The sequence below is a fragment of the Lissotriton helveticus genome, chromosome 3_1 (genome assembly GCF_964261635.1).
Source record: "Lissotriton helveticus chromosome 3_1, aLisHel1.1, whole genome shotgun sequence".
Lineage (NCBI taxonomy): Eukaryota > Metazoa > Chordata > Amphibia > Caudata > Salamandridae > Lissotriton > Lissotriton helveticus.
The window spans coordinates 1,309,702,111-1,309,717,827 of record NC_136061.1 but is presented as its reverse complement, the minus strand read 5'-3'; the positions used below and the strand labels follow the sequence as shown (position 1 = coordinate 1,309,717,827).

At 43.0% G+C, this 15,717-nt stretch overlaps 1 long non-coding RNA gene across 1 annotated transcript in view; it reads left to right on the top strand.

Annotated features, from left to right (window-relative positions):
- Nucleotides 1–235: 235 nt before the first annotated feature.
- LOC144824956 (uncharacterized) overlaps nucleotides 236–15,717 on the top strand; it is a 43,629-nt gene continuing 28,147 nt past the window's right edge. The window contains exon 1 of the long non-coding RNA XR_013609205.1: nucleotides 236–308. This is a non-coding gene — a long non-coding RNA (uncharacterized LOC144824956). The remainder of the gene's footprint in view (nucleotides 309–15,717) is intronic.

Sequence of the window (15,717 nt, the reverse complement as noted above, 5' to 3'; positions counted from 1 at the left end):
TCCTCTTCCTTATCTTTATTTTCAGGTTGAACGCCTTGGCTCCAGATTGCATTGTGACATCTAGCTCTATACTACTTAGGTAAGTATGCCTTTAACTTATAACTGTACAACTATCATACACTCGTTTCGTATTGTTCATTTATATTAACACTTAGCTTTGTCTTCTCTCTTTTCTTTCCTCAGGTGCACCTGGTCGAACTTCCACGCCTTTTCCGTATTTCGTCGAGGTTCTGAATGAAGAGTTGCTGCCGCGAGACCGTTGTCTCTTCTTGGGGGCTAATTGTTCTCAGGGCTTCGCTACTCTGCAGGTATTTGAATACTTGAACTCAACTACTTAATATAAATCTCGTAGTCACGCTAGATTAATATTGTAATATTCAAGAGCGACTTTTCTGTAATATACCAAGGATTCTTAGGAAATTATTACGCGCATTTACTCTAGAAACTATGGTTTGGGGAATCTCTTACTAACGCTCCTCCTCCGGTCAAAACTCTGGTGAAGTGCTCAGTTTCTAACTAACGCGCGCTTCACCTGGATTCTTTCGTGCTCGAGACAAGAAACTAGACTGCTAACCTCAACTCGGAACCGGCGGCCATTTTAAGGTGCCGTTTTCGAGTTAATTCAGTCCAGAGGATTCCCTTTGATCGGTTCTTGCTGTAACTCCTTCCTTGCCATGTAATTAACCCCACTTGGTGTCTTGGGGTTCTGACAGTACCCCCCAACAAGGAAGATTCTCTCCCTCTTGGTTTAGTAGGAAATCGTTGATGAAAAGACTTAACCAACCTTGGAGCATGGACATCTTCGTCCCGCTCCCAAGACCTTTCCTCTGGTCCATAACCCTTCCAGTCCACCAGATAATACCATTGACCTTTCTGTTCTTTTGAGTCCAATATCTCTTTGACTTCGAATTCTGTCCCAGTTTCTAAGTGAAGAGGTCTTGGTGGCAATTTAACTCGCAAATTTATTGGAGCCTTCTTCAACAAGGAGACATGAAAGACTGGGTGTATCTTTATTTTTGGTGGCAATTTGATTCGATAAGTCACCTGATTAATCTTTTCTTCAACCTGATAAGGGCCAATAAATCTTGGTTGGAATTTCCGATTTCCTTTTGGTCTCAAATTCTTTGTACTTAGCCAAACATGATCTCCAATGGGGGACCTACTCGTCTCCTTTTGTCTGCATAATTTTTTTATTTCTCTTTTGCCTTTTCTAGGTTTTCTATAGCACTTTGATGTATCTGCTCTAAATGGGACACCATTTCTTCCACCGCTGGGACCGATATTTCAGTTTGTCTCATAGTCGAGTTTGAATGTCTGCCATAGTTCATATAGAATGGAGAAAAACCAGTGGAAACGTTCTTGGCATTATTGTGGGCAAATTCCGCTGCCCACAGATAATCTGGCCAATTTCCTTCTTGTTTTAAAAGAAACAAGCTTAAATACTGTTCTAGCTCTTGGTTTACACTCTCTGTCTGGCCATCAGTTTCTGGGTGGTAACTAGTAGAAAACCTAACCTCCGTTCCCAACCCTTCCATAAAGGACTTCCAGAAATGGGAAATGAACTGTGGGCCTCTGTCGGAAATTACTATCTTGGGAATTCAATGTATCTTCACTACGTGCGTGCTGAAATGTGTGGCCAACTGTTTAGCAGTTGGTACACCCTCTAGAGCTGTGAAGTGCGCCATTTTAGAGAGTGAGTCTACAACTACTAGAATGGTATTATATCCTTGACTAAGTGGCAAATCAGTAATGAGATCTAATGTGACTGTGTGCCATGGATAAGGTGGTGTAGGTAATGGCATCAACAACCCTTTTGGGGCCTGCCGTTCAGATTTCCCCTGAGCGCAAATCTCACAAGTCTTTACGTATTCCTCAATATCCTTCGTCATTTCAGGCCACCAATAGTGTCGCTTGATTAGTGCCTTCGTTTTTGCATCTCCTTTGTGCCCTGCTAATTTCGCATCGTGGCATTCCTTCATTACTTGTTGCTGTAATTCCTTGGTAGGTATGTACAAGGCTTCTTGGAAATAGGGTAGTCGACCAAAGATCCTTCTACCATCTCCTTCTTTTACCCAGTTTTGCATGGCTTCAAAATTCATTACTTCCGAAATGCTGTTTTCTAGGTTGATTGAAGTTGTAACTCCTATTATCTTCGCACCTGGAATAATGGATTGATTTTCCAAAGGAGTTTTCTGATTCTCTGTTTTTATTCTGGATAAGGCATCAACCTTCCCATTTTGTGCTCCCGGTCGATAGGTAATTACAAAATCGTAATCAGAGAAATACAATGACCAACGTAGTTGTCTTGGAGTAAGAGTTCTGGCTGTTTTCAAGAATTTCAAGTTACGATGGTCTGTAAATACAGTCATCTGAGTCGTGCTCCTATTAGATCATGTCTCCACTCCTTGAATGCGTCCTTTATTGCCAATAGTTCTTTTTCCGTAATAGTATAGTTTACTTCTGCTGGGGTCAGCTTCCTAGATCTATAAGCGACTGGATGCAATTGGCCAGTTGACTTATTCCGTTGAGATAAAACTCCTCCTACAGCCAGGTCAGAAGCGTCAGTTTCGACATAGAAAGGTTCTGCTGGATCTGCATGTTGAAGGAGCGGGGCGGAGGTAAAATCCTATTTCAGAGATTTGAAGGCTTCTTCAGCTTCTTTTGACCATTCGAACTTGAGTCCTTTCTTAAGCAGCTGGGTGAGTGGCAAAATTTTGCGTGAGAATTCGCTGATGAATCTCCGATAAAAAATTGCGAATCCAATGAAGCTTTGCACTTCCTTGACGCTCTCTGGAGACTTTCAATTAATTACTGCTTCAATCTTCCGCTGGTCCATGAGAATTCCAGTTGGAGAAAGGACGAATCCCAAAAATTCCACTTGGGAAACGTTAAAGGCACACTTTTCTAGCTTTACAAACAGTTTGTTGTCTCTTAATTTTTGTAAAACTCCTCTGACTTGATCCTGATGTTTTTCCTTTTCTGCTGAGTAAATAAGGATATCATCAATTTATACTATCGCACACTGATCTATAAACTCTTTCAGAACGTCATTTATGAAATGTTGAAAGGCAGCAGGAGCATTGCAGAGGCCATAAGGCATGACCTGGTATTCAAACAACCCAAATCTTGTTCGGAAGGCTGTCTTCCATTCATCGCCTTCCTTCATTCTCACCAGGTGGTAGGCTTCCCTCAGATCAAGTTTGGTGTATATTTTGGCTCCTTTCACTTGGTCTAATAGAACAGCTATAAGGGGTAGTGGATAGCGGTTCTTCTTTGTGATCTTATTTAGTCGATGCAGGTTCTCAAATCCCCTTCCTTTTTGGGCACGAAAAACAGAGGTGAAGATACTAGGGATTGCAAGGGCCTAATGAAACCATTAGCTAAGTATTTGTCTAGATACTCTCTTAGGTGATGATGCTCCTTTTCTGTCAGGGCATACACTCGACTACAAGGTAGGTTTGAACCTGGTTCTATTTCAATTTTGCAGTCGTAGACTCGGTGAGGGGGAAGCTGTTCCGCTTCTACTTCATTGAAGACATCTTCAAAATCCTGGTATTCTTCCGGTATTTGTTGAGCATTGATAATGCAAATTGACCCTCCTTCGAGGCACAAAGAATTCGCAGGATTTAACTCTGGGTTCGTTTCCTGATGTCCAAAGCAATTTTTTGACAATAACTGGATTCCATTTTTATGGTTCTTGTCCCCCAATTGATCGTTGGATTGTGTTCTGTAAGCCATGGGAGCCCAAGAATTAGCTGAAATTGAGGGGCATCAATCAAATTAAACTGGATCTTCTCCTGATGCCCATCGTTTGAGATTAGGTGTATCATTTCTGTGTGACTGACAATAGGGCCTGAAGACAAATTAGTTCCGTCAACGGCTCTAACGGGTTCGCTTTTGGATTTTTAAATTGCTTGAATTCCCACCTTACTTGCAAATCTCAAATCACAGAAGTTTCCAGTGGCCCCATAATCTATCATTACTGAAACTTCTGTCAACGTTATGTGTCTGAATTTCACCACCATTGATAAAATTAAATGAGGTGCTGCAGACTGTAAGGTATTAGCCACTCTATGTTCTTCTGGAGGTTTTTTTGTATCGCACCCACCTGTTCAACTCCTCCAACAGATGGTGCTATTAGTTTTCCTTCGGCTTAAAGGTGGTCTTGGGCTTTTTTGGACAAAATGACCTCTTTTTTTTTTTATTTGTTTATTAAAAAGTTTGTATTTTTCCAAAAATTCCAGTAAGTGTTAGAGCACACTCAATCAAATTATACCAAATTATACCATGACACAAATATTTCCAAGCAATATAGTACACAAAGGGGAGAAATAATAAAACATATACATTTGCATTTTTAAGCAGTATCTAAAGATGCGTCCCCAGATGCAACACCCGGCATACCTCCAGTGTCCATTGCATTTTTCCAATTAACTATAGGTCACCATATCTTCCTCCCCAGTGTTCTAGCTCTTCATCCCTTTCTATCGTATATTGCTTTCTCCAAATTATAAGTAGAGAGTAACCTTGCAATCCAGATTTGAAAAGTTGGCGGAGCGCTATCAAGCCACGCCCTTGCTATACAAATTCGGTAAACTGCGGCTGCCGTAAACAGAAACTCCGTGGGGAGGCCCTCTACCCATTCCAACACTCCCAACATTATTAATTCATCTGAGAGTTTGACCTCAATTCCTAATGAACCCTCCATAAAGTTCTCAATGGCAACCTTTAAAGAATATAGTTGTGGGCATTGTGCAAACATATGGACAATGTCTGCATTGCTTGAGTCACATCGCGGACAGGTTGTTCCCGAAACACCACCCCATTGTGAAATTCTGGCAGGAGTGTGGTAAAGCGAATACAGAGTCTTGTAAAGCTGCGATTGTAATGTCGCTGAACATAAAACAGTACGTCCCAGTTCTAGAGACGACTGTAGCCCCTCCGGCTGTGAACCCACTTTCTCTGCCCACTTTGTGGCATATTTTACCCTGTCATCGCATTTAAATGCATAGAGTTCTGAGTAAAGCTGCCGAATTGTGCAATGCGTACAGCGCTCTATATAATCCATTATTCGATATTGGCCAAATCCTAGTGGGCCCCCCTATTTATTTGCAAAGTAACTTCTTACCTGCAGGTACTTAAAGAAGCTACTGCCTGTTAACTTAAATTTTGTTTGTAGTTCATGAAATTGTAGGATACCCCCCTGATAATCCATAAGATTCCCAACCTTCCTGATCCCCTTGTTTTCCCAGTCCCTCATAACCGTGTCCCTAAAAATATCCCCTGGTAGTGAGTGATTCGTGTACAGCCGTGTATAGCTATTATACCTGCCCAAGCCCAATTCTTTTGAGACCGCCTTCCAGATGTTATATGCAGCTCTTAGTGTCTTGAACCTTGTATGTTTAAAATAACTAAAATCAATTGTGTTCAAAAACCCGTTCTCAGCCTCACCACCCATCAGTGAAGTATATACATTAGTGAAACCAGGTCTGCCATCCACTTGCTCGATTCCTCCGCCCCCTATCAGCCCCTGAAAATACTGCAAGGCCGCTGCCCAGTAATAAAGCCTGAAGTCTGGGGCCCCCAACCCCCCTTTTCCCTAGTTAGTGTGAGATATCGATAAGCTCTCCTAGTCTTCCCCTGCGCCCAGATGAGTCTATGAAGTATTGCTTCGAGTTTATTAAACCATAAGTGGTCAAAAAACAGAGGAATGGCTCTGAAAATATAAAGGAGTTTCGGGAATGTAATCATCTTAATCACATTTATGCGGCCCATCAGAGTCAGATGTAAATTGTGAATCCTTTCAGTATTTTCCTTTACTTTTACTAGTAAGGGCCCCCTATATTTAACTCCACCAGTCTGTCTAAATCAGCGGTAACCTTTATCCCTAGATATACTGCTTCCGCCACCACTCTGGTATCATGATATAGTGTGAATCTGTTTTGAACAATCTGCGTCTTCCCCTTGTTTATCAAATATCCTGACACTGCCCCAAAGTTTGTTGCCTCCTGCTCAATCTCTACTATAGCTCTCCCTGGGTTTGGTGTAATAATAGCTACGTCGTCCGCATACGCGAATATTTTATGTTCCTTTCCATGCAGCTTGACCGGAAAGATGTTATTATTCCCCTCGAGCCTTCGTAAAATAGGGTCCATGTACAAAGCGAACAGGAGAGGCGAGGCCGGACAGCCCTGCCTTGTCCCGCGCCTTATCTGTACTGCCTCTGTATAGCCTTTATTAATCCTTACTCTCGCAGTAGGCTCTACATATAAGGACTGAATTTCCTTAATATGACCCCGGCCAATGCCAAACCACTCCAGAGCCTTCCACAGATAGTTCCAGGAGACCCTGTCAAAGGCTTTCTCCGCATCAAGGAATACAGCCGCGACATGGTCTCCTGCAACCCCTGCAGCATTTAGAATAGTGATCATTTGCCTTGTGTGCTGGGTGGTCCCTTTCCCTGGAATAAACCTGTGCTGTGAAGTACTAACTAAACTCTCAATAATCCTGCTTAACCTTTGTGCCAGTGTTTTAGAAAAGATGTTAGCGTCCGCGTTCATGAGCGTAATTGGCCTGTAGGACCCTGGTTCTAACAGAGGTTTATTCTTCTTGAGTATCACTATATTATCTGCCCCTGCCCAGGAATGTGGAACTGAGCTCCCTAACTGTGCCTGCATAAGAGTCTCAAGCATGTCCTTCCCCAGTGTACCCCAGAAGGGTTTATAAAACTCAGCCGGAATTTGATCCGGCCCTGTGGCTTTCCCAGAAGGGAGATTAACCACCGCATCCTGTACTTCCTGCAGAGTCAGCAGAAGATCTAGCTCCTTTTTCCCCTCTTCAATTAGCGCTACATGTGGTATGTCTGCCAAGTATTCCATAATTTCTGAGTCTGTGTTACGGTGGCTCTGATCATATAGGACTGCATAGAATTTTCTAGAAACCTCCCGAACATCTTCTACCTTATTTACAACACCACCCACCCCGTCATTAATTTCCTTTATTTCCCCTGCTGCCAAATTTTGTCTGGCACGATTGCTAAAAGGTGACCTACCCTCTCATTGTACTCCTAACATTTCTCTTTTTTAGCAAGGTAGTTACCTGCCGCCTTCCTTGCCATACTTTCACTAGTCTCTGCTTTATTTAGTTCAAGTTTTAGAAATATCTCCTCTATTGGATCTTGGTTGGAAATGGCAAGGTTTAAACGGTCTTCTAGCTCTGCCAGGTCACTGAACCTTTTATCCATCCCAGTTTTCTCCTTCTTAGCCCTCTGGAGCATGTAGCTCAGCGTTTCCCCCCTAATTCCGACCTTGAACGAGTCCCAGACCATACCAGCGGAACCTGTTCCCCTATTAATCTCCCAGAACTGCCCAATCCAAACCTGCATCCGATTAATATAGCCTTCTTCCCTTAAAAGCCCTCTCTCAAAAGTCCATGTATAGGCCTTTCTTTCCCCCCTAATACCCGGTGGCAGGGTTAACACAAGCGGATTATAATCAAATAGTATCCTTGGGAGCCTTTCCAGCTGGCTACCACCTAGCAAAGAGCTTGAAATCAAAAAGTAGTCTAACCTGGCCACCATCCTATGTGGCACTGAGTAAAAGGTACTACCTGTCCCTGCCGGATTGTTCTGGGCCCACACATCCACCAATGCATTATGTCGCGCTAGATTACATATAGCCCTGCATGTTCTCTTCTTCCGACCCCCAAAAACACCCCCTCCAATACCCAAGCCCGCCAGACCGTTGATGTTAAAGTCCCCGCAGCAAATTACAGGTTCTGGCCACAGAGGTAGTTCCAAGTCTAAAAATTCGAAAACATCTGGTTCGTTATCAGTGGAGCCATAAACAGAGACAATTGTACAACAGCCAGCCGCTGTTTCCCCTTCAATCATTGCCCATCTCCCCCACTGATCCTCTTTTTTCCTTTTAGCTTTCAGCACACCCTTCTTAGCTAATATGGCGACCCCTCTTGTCTTAGTTCCTTGCTTTGTGTGAGCGAGCACCTTGAAGACCATTTGATCCAGCAGACATTTTTTATTCCTCTCAATATGTGTCTCCTGGAGGCAGATTACATCTAGTTTCAGCATTCTTAGCATAGCAGCCACCTTCTGCCTTTTCCCTCCATCATTTAGACCACAAATATTTATTGAGGCAATCCTTAACGCCATCTATACTTGCTAAAAGTTTCCTTGCTGGTTACCCAGTTAGTCCTCCCCTCTACTAGTGCATCTAGTGCATTTACCAAAGCAAAAATGTGTCTTTGCAACGGCTCCTTTTGTGCTGCAATTACCAAACAACCATCACCAGCCCCTTGCCCCCCACCCTCCCCCCGCCCCCTGTCTTCCCACCCCCCCTTCTACAGGCAAATAGGTCATGCATGACCTATGTGTGACTGCTATAGGTTGTAATGTTGCCTCCCTCTCCTTGATAGTTACCCAATGGTGTAGTAAAGTTAGTCCAATAACTTGGATAACTCATTGATATCAACTCAGGATGAAAACTGGTTATGTACCATTGATGTCAAGGCGTTGTACACGTCCATCCCTCATGATCTCGGCATAGAGGCAATTGAAAATGCTATCTTGAACTCAGACATCAAACCAGAGTTACAACCGTTTCTCATGGAACTACTTGGATTTACACTATACCAAAGTTACTTCACCTGAAAAGGGGCGTACTACTTGCAACTTAGCGGCGCATCGATGGGCAACTGTGCAGCTCCAGTATATGCCAATCTATTTATGCATCATTTCGAAAAAAGTAACATCCTTAACCAACCAACATGGGTGCAACATGGGAAATTATTTTTACACTTTATTGATGACATTTTCATATTGTGGTCTGGGCCTGAAGCCACACTAGTTGCTTTCTTAGAACATCTAAACTCAATCAACGATCGGATTCAATTCACATGGATATATGATCAGAGATCTATCAACTATCTAGACGTTGAGGTAAAACTGATGAACAACAAGTTCCATACCTTCCTTTACCGAAAGGACACTGATCGCAACAGCACCCTTCACTACTCTAGTTTCTACCAACCCAACTTGAAGAATAACTTACCATTGTCTCAACTGATGAGAGTTAAACGGATTACATCTGATTCCACTGAATGTGCCCAACAAACTGAGATCATGTGTAAAAGATTTCAAGATCGAGGATATCCTCATGATGTTCTGGAAACTGCCAAAACCAAATGTGAAATATTTAAGAGAGAAGACTTGCTCTGCTCTAAGAGTAAAACCGATAAGAAACGCATGACTGTGGTGTCTAAATACTCAATATTGAGCAACAAATACCGAAAAATCATTTTGAAACACGGGCAGCTGTTAAGTAGGGAACCTGACTTCATGTGTCTTTTTGAACAACCTCCAATCTTTTCGTACACCAGAGACCCTAACCTCAAAGAACTACTGACACATCCTCGGATCAGCACTCTTGTTAAATACAGAGGTCTTCAACCTTGTTACAATTGTAGTAATTGTAACAATGGTATGAAAGGAAACATTCTACACCAGTGTTTCCCAAACTGTGGTCCGCGGACCCCTAGGGGTCCGTGACACATTCCCAAGGGGTCCGCAGGCAGCAGTTTTAAAAGCACTGCAAATGTTCCAAGTATAATTAGAAGTTTCCCAGCAACAATAAAAGTGTCAAGACCAAGATAACACCAGTGATTAATGTTCCTGCTGGAGAGAGATGAGTTTTGTCCAGTGGCAGCTTGACTTATTTAATGTAGCACAGAGGGTTAATATGCCTCTTGCAAAGAAGGTGTGCCTGTATTTATTTTTTTAACTGTTTGATCTGCATAGGTCAATGGGTCACTGCTTTTGTCACAGAGATTCTTTAGTTGCTGTGCAGTTTATAAGTGACAATTGTGATCTAGCACAGAGACGTATAAACTGGTATCAAAAAGATGTTTGCAAACTGCATGGTAGAAGATAGTAACTTAAGTTTCTTCCCAGTCTTTCATTATCCTGATGCTGCTAAAAAGGTTTATTTGAATGGAAACACAGTTTCATTGTTAAAGTCAATGCTAAACACTGTGTTATGCCTACCAGTATGAATGATGTGAATCCTACAACTAGTAGTCACCTTTGCCTTATGTTATTACATGTATGATTCATTGTCTCTATGGGGCAGATTTACAAGGAAAGTGACTCAGTGAGTGCTGCAAGCCATTTGGCTGTGCTGCACGTAGTCACTTTCAAAGCACAGGGATGCAACATATTTACCATAGTATGTTGCATCTCAGTGCTCTCCCTGCGCTGGTGCACAAACTGCTGCCATGTGCCGGCACAGGCACCCTTGCACCATGGTGCAAGGATGCCTGCGTTGTGGGGAGATTGTTTATGTTCAGGTAGGATTCCCTTTCTGCACACAAACAATCACTAGAGGGGATTTCATCTTCCTAAACAACGAGGAGAAATGAATGCATTTCTTCTTGTTGCAGCTCCCTACGCCTCCCTTGGGGAGGTGTAGCATTCGGGCGCATTTCAAGATTCATGATTTCTCGTAAATCTGGAAATGTGTCTGGTTTCATGGGTGTTGCTTGGGAACACTCACAGCAAAACCCATGAAACGCACCTTTCCGCAAAGTCCTGTGTGCAAAGGGGCCATATTTATAAGAACAGGAAAAGTCACGCAGGGTGTCTTTTCCTGTTCTTATAAATATGAGGCACTAAAATGCTCCGCCGGAGCGTCACTTTTTGTGACGCACCGGTTGCGCAAGCCTCTTGTAAATCTGCCCTATATGTGTGTGTGTTGTAAAGTGCTCTGACATCCTACAATGGTATGAGAGATGCTATAAAACAAATGAAATACATGTGACAGAGGGACTATGGAGAGACAAGAGGCACTGTTGGAGTGTGATAAAAGGGAATCACTGAAGAACCCGAACAAAGATTATCGTATCCTGGTGCATATTAAAGTCATCATTTACTATTCTTTTAATGTTAATACAATTCAATATATAATGATAAATGTGTTGTAGAATGCACTATTGTTTCCTAAATTGTCCCTCTGTAGTGGTTCGACTCACTCACTGCACTTGATGTGCACCCTGTGGGGACTGGTCTGAAAACATTTGCCAGGGCTGCTTTGGGTTTCCAGACTGGCCCTGGCAGGAGCAGGAGCCTCGTAGTGTGAAATAAAACCAACCATTTAAAAGTTAGTCATGGAGATGCAGCACCAACCTTCCCAATAAAGTTTTTAATTTTTTGCATATTCTTTCAATATAAAATACTAAAATCCTTAGTAATTCGACTATTTGTTTTGTGTTCTCGCCTGTATTTATTTTTTTCGGATTTCTGTTTAAAATTTAAATTATACAGATTGCTAGGGGGTCCCCGGCTTCCAGTGCTGACTCAATGGGGGTCCTCAGGAGCCAAAACTTTGGGAACCACTGTTCTACACCATCCAATGAAGGGCAACAAGATCACACTAAAAGTTAATGCTACATGTAATACAGCGAATGTGATTTACATGTTGAAGTGTCCCTGTGGTCTCTGTTATGTCGGCCACACAGAACGTAAGATAAAAATTAGAATCCTTGAACACAAGAGCAATATAAGGACTGGCAACCTCAAATCTACCGGTCCGTGGCTACACATTTTGTTGAACAAAGACACAATGTCGCACAGTTACAATTCACTGTGCTGGAAAATGTATTGAACTCAGAGGGTATGAATCCCAAAAATAAATTGTTACAGAGAGAGAACTTCTGGATCAGGTACCTGTGCACAATGCAACCGACTGGCCTCAACGACAGAATGGAACTTCTGTGTTATTTATGAAATTGCATTGATAATTTGTTACAATTGTAGAGCATTATTTTGATATTTTTTGTCATTCACGCTGTTGTTTTCATCCATGTTTATTTTTCCCTATTTTTAGGTCTGATTTATTTAAATACTGTCGTGTGTGTATAAGAGATTTCATAATGATACACAGAAACATCACTCTAGATTTGTCAACTTTGTAAAGTTATTTTGGTTAGAACTTTATATAATGACGCGGAGAACAAGGGTGTATTTTTAACATTACAAGATAGCTCTCATTATCTTGGATATTATAGTCCTCTTTCTATCTTCATCATCTTGTAGAGACACTCGCGTACGTTTTTAACTCCATTCACCACACTAACTTGCGTACTGCTTGACATGATAACAGCTACTGACTGTGTCACCGGAATGCTTCTAGTAAGTACTAACCGTTAACTTTATCGCTTTTAACAATGCAACGTAAAATTCTCTATTACGTATTGCGTGGCATAATGTCACTATCCACAGGGAAATGCATGTGAACTTCTTTTTTTACCGAATGAAATGACTTTCTGGTGATGGTATATTCTGTGAACTGCACTTTTTATAATCCACTCGAACTTGGCATAAAATCACGGCTTTGTTTGTTGTTTATTTATTATAAATCATCGCATACAACATCAGTTGTAAACACCAACAAAACGTGTCACAGATTCTTATATACTTCCTGAAACATTCATGTGCACTATCATTAGACTTTCTTTTATAACCACTGTTTTTTGCTTGATACTTATTTGTTAGTTAAAGTATTTAACCTTGCAATTTAGGATGTATAGAGATGCCCCTACAATCAACCAGCCTCTTTTCACCTTGTTTTCAGAGACTTCCCCTGATGAAGGGCTAGTTAAGCCCGAAATGCATAGGGATGTGTGTTGAAACAGCTTGAATAGATTAATTGGATTACTGTGGAAAATGTTTCTTTCTGATGTAAGAGACTGAAATTGATTCCATTGAAACGAACAATAACCATACCTGAAGTGAATAAACCACAAATGAAGTAAATTGGTTGTGGACTAACTTTACTATACCATTGGGTATCTATCACGCAGTGCGCAGGGGGACAACTCCTATTTGGATTTGCAATTATTGGTTCAATTTTAACGCTCAGTGGTACAGAGAGCGAAGCCCCTGCCTGCACGCAACAAACTTTCACATTTTGCAAACTTCTTCACTTATTTTGTGGTGCGTGTCCTACCCCTGATTTTGGCCTCCCTCTCCTTCCCATACCAACTAATAGTCTATCCTGTGTATCTGCAATGTATCTGTCATGTATCTGCCCTATGGGATAATGGCAGGACCTTTCCCTCTGTTGTTTTACCCCTGTGCTGCCCAGTAAGTTCCGCTAGGAATTCTCCTGCCTTTATTTCCGAAAAAAACATCCTAGTCTGTCCTCCAGTAATAGCCTTTAGCTTTGCCGGGAACATTAGATATGCCTCTGAGCCTTGGCGTTGGAAAGGAGTGATTAATTGCCTGAGCTTCCACCTCCTTTCAACTGTTACATGGCAGAAATCAGGTCTTGCAAAAAATTGAACCCCCTCATATGTTTTTTTTAGAATCTGGTCTGGCTCTCTCCATTATTTCTTGCCTTGCCAAGAAATTCCCTAGGAACACAAGCATCGCCCTAGGCAGAGTGTCTTGGTTGCCCCCCCCCGTTTCTTCTTAAGTGACAGTGGAAATCTGTGCGCACTTTGGACCTCCGTCTCCCATTGCCACTGAGCCTCAGGAAAAGCATCCTTCAGCAACCTAATGACATAACCTCGTGCGTCCTGTCCTTCCACGCCCTCTTCTAGTCCAAGAAGTCTCACATTGTTGCGCCTCTGGCGATTTTCAAAATCTTCAATCTTCCACTGAAGGTCTTCCACAACCTTCCCTTGCTCCATTTTGAAAGTCTGCCAATCCGTTACCTCATCCTCAAGCCTACCAGTTCTTTCCTCCACTTGAGACACTCTCTCCTCGTCTTCTTCATACTTCTTGTTAATTTTCCTAAGCGATGCTTGGATCTTTTTCGCATCTCGCCTTGATCTCCGGCTTTCTGCCCTAGCCTCCACCTGCATCTGTTTCAGTGTATAAAACATTAAGTCCAGTGTAGCGTGCTGCGATGGAGATCCAACGTTCGTCCCTCCGGCAGCCCCTTTCCCCTGGTTATTTTCTCGATATACATTAGAAGTGGCAGAGTAGTCCCATAATAGTTTTTTATTCATACTGGCTGGAGAGCCTCCTCCTTACCGCCTTGCTGCAGATTTCTTTTTCTTTTGTGTGCTTTTGCCCCTGGAGCTGCTACACGCGTCTGAATCTGTGGTGAGATCTGTGGAGCTTTCCTCTTCATAGTCACTTGTGCGTTGTTTGTGCCTTCTGCTCTCTGAGCGGTTTCCGCGGGAGGCGTACACTCCGGGACTGCTCCTTCCAGTTGCCCGGCAACCATGACGCTTGTGTCCTCGAGGATGGCATTCTCTGTCCCGGCGTCTTCCAAGGAAGGGTGACTCACCGAAAGCCTAGCTGCCGCTCCAGCCAATCCTGCCGATCCTGCCGGCGGTTTCGCGGCAAAGGACTCCGTTAAGGTAGGCTGCCTTAAGTTAGTGTCTTTGATCGGTAAGGAATTAACCCGCTGTGAGATCGCGGATTCTTTAGCTTGTAACCCGATGTCCTGCTGTGACTCTCGCTGTGCTTTGATGCCGACCGCTGCGGTATGTGTCAGCCTCGGCTCCAGCTTCTTCTCCTTTTCGTCCTTTTCGGCCTTCTTTTGCTGTGCTTTTGATACTGCGGTGTTTGCCGGGGTTGATCGCTTGCTTGGTGGAGGCATCTTTGGTACGGCCTTAGAGCCTGATCCGTCCCGTTGTCCTAGCGCCTTCCTCATGCTAGTTGAGGCCGGGGGAGGCTTCTCTTTTTCCTTATCTTGTCGCGTGCGCTGAGACATCCCCCAGGATATTTTGAGGTCGCTGTACAGATTCCTCCAGTAGTTTTTCAAAACCCACAGCGCCGCCGCAACCCCTTGCTTTATCCTGAGCTCAACGCCAGTACTTGTCCTTGCCTGGTTCTGGATTAGCCCATAGGACAGCAGCATATCTGTGTTTAGGATGCCGACAGCATTTCTAAGTCAGGAGAGGGAGTGAAGTGCGCCTATCCTCTACAACCCTGTAGCGGCCATCTTGCCTCCCAAAAACCTACAACACTTCTAACAAAATGACCTCTTGATCCACAATACTTGCACAGATTGCTGTTTCTTCTTTTCTCCTTCTCTTCCTTGGACAGGGGTCCACGTATAGTTCCGATTTGCATAGGTTCAGTACCCGGTTGACCTTCATGACTTTGGTTACCTTCTGTTCGAACCCGGTCGAACCTAGGAACCACTGACCTGAAGTCTCTTCTTTTCTCCCCTTTCCTTTCTCCTTGTCGGAAATCTATTTCCAAAACTAGATCCACCAAAGCAGAAATTTCTGAGGGTCTATTTGGTATACCAGCCAACACATCTTTGAACTCGTCCTTTAACCCACGATAGAACACTGCCGCTCTCTTGCTCTCAGGCCAGTTCGTTTCTACCACAAGCTTATTAAACTGGGCCAAATAGGACACCAAATCTCGATTTCCTTGTTTCAAGTCAAGTAATTCGTTGTCAACCGCTTGAGATATTCGTCGTCTGTCAAAAATTCGAAGGAAATCCTCTTTAAACTCTTCATAATTTCGTAATATTGGATCATCTCTAGTAATTAAGGGTAAGGACCATGACGCTGCGTCCCCACTTAGATATCATAACGCAAAGGCGACCTTAGATTGCGCGTCAGGGAAAATTGAAGGGCGGCACATGTAGTGTAGTGAACATTGCATGATAAATATCTGCGCCTTTTGTGGGTCCCCACTAAATTGCTCTGGTGATGCCAATGGAATAACTGGGGACAAAG